Consider the following 6013-nt stretch of genomic DNA (forward strand, 5'->3'; position numbering starts at 1 on the left):
TAATTTCTGAGTTGCTCCTCCAGACCATGTGGTTGGTCCATGCTCTGTGGGGGAAGCCCCAGGCCAGACCCCAGAGACTTGAACTACAGGTGAGAGCACCGTCGAACGTCAGCATTGGAGACACAAGACAGCATCGGAACAGGCACGTGGGGCCACAGAAGCAAGGCAGCTTGGTGTTGAGGTGATTAATCCCTTGTCTCCATTACTCGAAATGAGCTAAACAGATCCCTTGCTGGGCCTGTCACACTGATGTTCCGCATGCAGATTGTTCTTAATGAGCAGGGCACAGGGCTGGTCCCTGGTTTGTAAACCCATTCATTTCACAACACATCGTTTTGGGTACATATTTCTGTGACACGATCTGTTGGCAGATGAGCTCTTAAATGAAACGTTGGCCATTCAGAACTGCTTGAAGAACATGCCGCCTCGCTCGTGGGGAAACACCACACACAGTGAACTCTGGTTAGAAGATTCGGGTTCGAGTCCCAGACTGCCAATTTCCATTCTCAGAGCCTCTATTTTTTTTTTTTTTTTTTTTACACAAGATGTGGGGTTTGAGCTACATTGGTTTTTCCATAGCATTCTCTGACATATTCATGGTTTGCAAAATCAATTTTAAAAGGACTCTGTGATCCAATATTATGGAGAAATATGGAGTTGAAAAGCTGCACAAGTTTTTTTCTTTTGGGGGTATTTTTTGAGGGGGAATTATGGGACATCCCAGAACACTACTATGTTAACTTGCATCACGAGTATTTGATCAATCAAGCAAATTTTTTTTTTTTTTAAAACAGAGGATCTTACTGATCAAATCTTCTGGGAACCGCTGGGTCAGATGATGCTGGAGATTTCTCCAAACACTCAACTGCCTGCAATTATAAGGTGCCCACTGGGAATCAGAGGAAGAGGAGAAGGTGAAAAAAGCTGAATGGGTCAGATGAACTGATTTCAAGGACATTTACCAGGCATCTGCTCTATGACAGATATGATTTTCTTAGTTTCTCTTTTGCTTCTCCTGGACTTGAAAAATGTAACGCTGGTAAAGGAGGTGCGGACCACCACATTGATTTTATTATATTAGATTTATGGCATGCTGTTTTTATTGTGTTGAATTGTATTTGTTCTCAGTGCTGGCGGCAGATTTTACTGAAACTCGCATAGTTTGGTCTTACTGACACTCATGTGATCGCAGAGCCTCTCACCCACATCTCTGCTGCATGCAATACTTCCTGGGCCAGAAACTCTTCCAAGAGTTAGCGCCCCAGAGAAAACGCCAGAAGTTTCGCCCGGTGTCTCTAAATGGACCAAGTGCGGTCAGAGAAGTTTCTCTGCCTTTCTGGGCCTCAGCGTCCTCACATGGAGAATAAGGAAGTGACCTAACTCAACTTTAAGTGACCTGGTTTAGCTCTCTTGGGCTCCAGCCGCGGACAAGTCCTGAAGTGCATAGCTGAGGACACTATTGCACTGTAACTCTAAAGTCCCGACGTAGGAAATTCTAAGAAATACAGTCTACCTATAAGTGTGATCAAAGATCTCCCCCCAAGAGGAGTTGAGAATTCTTGTGACAATAACCACGCTAAAAGAGGGGCAAGAGGGGTGCCTGGGTGGCTCAGTCGGTTGAGCGGCCGACTTCGGCTCAGGTCATGATCTCGCGGTCCGTGAGTTCGAGCCCCGCGTCGGGCTCTGTGCTGACAGCTCGGAGCCTGGAGCCTGTTTCAGATTCTGTGTCTCCTTCTCTCTCTGACCCTCCCCCATTCATGCTCTGTCTCTCTCTGTCCCAAAAATAAATAAACTTAAAAAAAAAAAAAAGACAGGCAAGAATCCCAGATTCTGGGTCCTCTCACCAAGCAACTGTGTGGCTTGTAGACCGGATGTTTGTGTCCCCCTCAAAATTCAAATATCGCAGTCCTAAGCCTCAGTGTGATAATATTAGGAGGTGGAGTCTTTGGGCGACCATTTGGTCCCGAAGGGGGAGCCCACATCAATGAGATTAGTGCCCTTAGAAAACAGACCTTGGAGAGTTCTTTGCCCTCTTTCATCATGGAGGATACGAGAAGTCAGCGGTCTGCCAGCAGGAGGTGGACTCTTACCAGGCACCGGATCTGCCGGCACCTTGATCTTGGACTTCCTGCCTGAGAACAAGGAGAAATAAATATCTATTGTCCCTAAGCCACCCGGTCCATGGTATTCTGTTACAACAGCCCAACCTGAGTAAAATACAAGTTAGTCCCCCCCTCTCCGAGCTTGTTCGTGCACTTGTAAAATGAGAGAGTCAATGCCATGTGACCGCTAAGGTCCCTTATAGCCATCACACTCTGTACGTCTGTGACATGAGTCCAGAGCCTGTTCGTGCAGGTGTTTGGTAAATAAGAAAGAAGAGAAACGCTCTTGCAGGCAGGAGAAAGGTCAGAGGCCTCAGGAACTGTCACATGATCAAACCTTCACGATGGAGAGTAGAAAAAGCCTGTTCTAAAATATAAAGAAGAAGGGTGTCGAATAACAGACGATAATGATTCATTCAGTGATTACCGTATGCCATTGACACTCGATTGTTCAACAAGTATCCTTAGGCACTTACTCTGTGACAGGCACTGTGTGCTAGTTCTGTGGATACAGCAATGGATAAGAAAGAAATAATTTCTGTTCTCATACAAGCGACATTTGCGTGCATGTGTGGGATTAGACGCTAATCAAGCAAATAAGCAAGCATGACGACTTGAAAGAGGCTATTGGTGAACGAAGAGACTTGATCGCTACGATAGCAACCCCAAATAACATTGTTATCTATTTATATTTTTGTTACACTTTAAACAATTTTTTTAATGTTTAGTTTTGAGAGAGAGAGCTAGACAGAGTGTGGATGGGGGAGGGGCAGAGAGGGAGGGAGACACAGAATCCGAAACAGGCTCCAGGCTCTGAGTTGTCAGCACAGAGCCCAAAATGGGGCTCGAACTCACAAACCGTGAGGTCATGACCTGAGCCAAAACACCTGTCAGGGGGCATGGAAACTGTTGTCTTGATTCTGCAAAGCCATTACCTTGCCAAAAATTAAGAATTCAATCACTGTGGAATTGATGCTGAGAAATAACTAACACATTCATGGATAAAGGTAAATAATTCAAGGGGTCTATCAGCCAGGTTAGCCTAGGTTATGTTGCAATAATAAACCCCAAGTCGTCGTGTTGTACGATTCATTGTTGTTTATGCCTCAGCCTGGGTCTGGGAGACAAAAGAATCTTTTCTCATCATCGTCTTAGAGGGACTTGTCTTGAGTGGTGCCAGTTACCGTATCAAAGAGAAAATAGATCTCTGGAAGGTCTTGCATCGGCAAGAAAAGGCTCAGAATAATTAATGTCATTTTTGCTGACAAGTCATTGTCTAGAACTAGGCACACGGTCCCACCTAACAGCAAGGGACAACGGGTGTCATCCTGTTGTCCAGTCCACAGATGGAGGTAGAACTGAAAACATCTGGTAAATAGCACTGCTCACGACTCTGGAGGGTAATGCGACAGAGTGGCTTGGATAGGGGGAGGGTCTACCTCAAATACCATGGCCATGGAAAGCCTTTCTGAACAGTTTACTGGAGCTGAGACTTGACTAATGAGAAACAGGTTACAACCACGTGAAAATTCTCTGGGAACGCTGTTTAAGTCTCGCTGTGGTCGCTGGGTAGAGGGGTAAAAGGACAACCAAAGAGGTCACCTGGAGGTGATTATCATATCTGGGTAGCCTTAAGAGGGAAGCATTATTACCATCCTGGTTTCAGAGAGGAGTAAACTGAGGCACAAGTCAACAGAGCTAGTAAGTGGCAGCATCTGAATTCGAACTCGGGCGTTGTGACTCTTGTGAAGCTTAGACCCCGTCAAGTTAGACGCCTCATCCTAGCCCTGAGGTAGACCTTCTCTAGGAGGGGACAAGTTTAGGACTAGCTATTAGGGCAGCACGTACAAGTGGCCAGGGAAAGAAGATGCTGAACGGGCCCACCAGAAGGCGGCAGAACAACGCAAGACTCTCAGACAACTCAGAGGAGTTGTGAGTTCTTGTGAGTAGATGTTTAACAGAAGAGGGAGTGGGGGATACATATTGCTGGCAGGGAGAACAGTGGGTGCAAACGCTCACAAGCTTGGAACAGGGCTGCAGAGAGAGGGATACTGACAGGGTGTGGCCAGGAAAGAGCCTGCAAGGTTGGCCGGGGTCGGTTTTGCCCACCAATAATCACGAAGAAAACGCATCAGTTATTCAAACTTCTTTCCAATTGCAATCTCCGTGACAAAGTACTCCTGTTTTACTCCAGCAAAGGCAGCTTCCCGAGGACTTCTGGAGGTCATCAGCACGAGCAACGGTAACGGAGACCCACTGGGGCAAAGACAAGCAAGCAGAAGAGACTGGCGTTAGGGCGGATGGACTTTGGCCCAATCCCAGGGGGAAAGAGAAAAAATCCAGGAGTAAAACATGGGGCCTTGTGAGCCCACTCTGCGTCTTTCAGCTTTAGTAACTGCTGCTCTTGGCTTGTATGGCGAAGCCTAGAGAAGGAAGTTGATAGCTGGAATCAGCTGCCTCTGGGATCACCAGGCAGGAGCATGGAGGGAGCCATCTTGGACTCCAAGCAGATGTCACTAACATCAGACCATTCTGGCAGAACACAGGCAGGACAGAGAACTCCAACCAGCTTGCCGTGATCTTCAAGGCGCTCTGGTCAAACTAATAGTAAGGAACTGGGTCAGACTCCCTACCGGACTTCATTTCCTAGAGCTCTCCTCTACCCTCATTTCACTGAAGCTTTGCTGGCCTGCTAATGATGCCTCAACAGTCCGGGTTTGTCCCCACGTCCGTGCCTTTGCCCTTGACCACCTGTACCTGGAACACTTGCTCCCAGACACTCATTTGTCCACCAGACAAGACTGCTCAAATGCTACATCTTCAGAGAGGCATTCCCTGACCGCCTCACCCCGCCCCACTCAATTAGATGAATATCTTTGATGCTTTTGCTTCATTTATTTGTCTTCATAAGACATATAATTCCTGATGTTACAGCGTACATTTGGTTTTTTGTTTATTTGTCTCCCCATGGAACATGATCACCATGCAGACATTGTCTGCCATTTGTATGTCTATATTCCGAGGATTTAGAACAGAGCCTATCACGCAAACAGTGCCCATTCCATATTCGTGAACTGAGTGATGATTATGGCAGAAACACGTATGCAAACTTGATCATAAGGGAACATAAAAACACCCGAGTTACTGGAACTGGAGTAAAAATGGAAACTGGAATTATGCCATAGTAATGGAAGCCACTTAGTTACTTGCCCAAGGCTCCTCCCATGGATTGTACATGGAGCTCAGGGTCCGGCCAAGTCCTGAGATGGTCCCTACTATGGGTGAAGATTGGAGATGTGTGTGTCTGAGTTAAGTCACTGCAGTTCTCCTTTGTGAGTCTTCCTGAGTCCAGTTCAGTTTCATCTGAAACCCTTGCGAGCGGAGTAAGGACCCACGCTGGTGCCGAAATGTGCCATCAACACCCCACCCATCTACTCCTACAGAGCCCTTGCTTCTGGTCTTGGTGCTTAGTGGTAAGAGATGACTGTGATCGCAAACATTAAAGAAACTCGGAGCTGGGGTAGCTGGCGACATCCCTCGGTGTGTGTGTCATTTTGCCCAGCCTGGGGTCTGCTAAGAGCCTGTCGGCCGGCTCACTGTTCCTGTGGCAGGGCCAATTATCTCCATATTACAGCAACACGCATCCAGACCACATACCTTGACAAGTGCCACAGCTCATTAGGGTGATTACACACCCCAGAGGCTGCTCCACCGGAGGCTCAGGTCTGTGAAATGGACTGTAGCCACCCTTGGCTTTCAGAGGTGCCCACCCCATGGTTTCTGCCACCCTTATCCCACACAACCAACGACAACTAAGGGAAATCGATATCAGTCTTAGAGTCATGAGCATATAACATGCCTAAGAGACCTCTGGATTTGGAGAGCCAAGATTGAGGTTCTCGTCCTCCTTC

Source organism: Panthera onca, chromosome D4, assembly GCF_046562875.1.
Source record: "Panthera onca isolate mPanOnc1 chromosome D4, mPanOnc1 haplotype 2, whole genome shotgun sequence".
Classification (NCBI taxonomy): Eukaryota; Metazoa; Chordata; class Mammalia; order Carnivora; family Felidae; genus Panthera; species Panthera onca.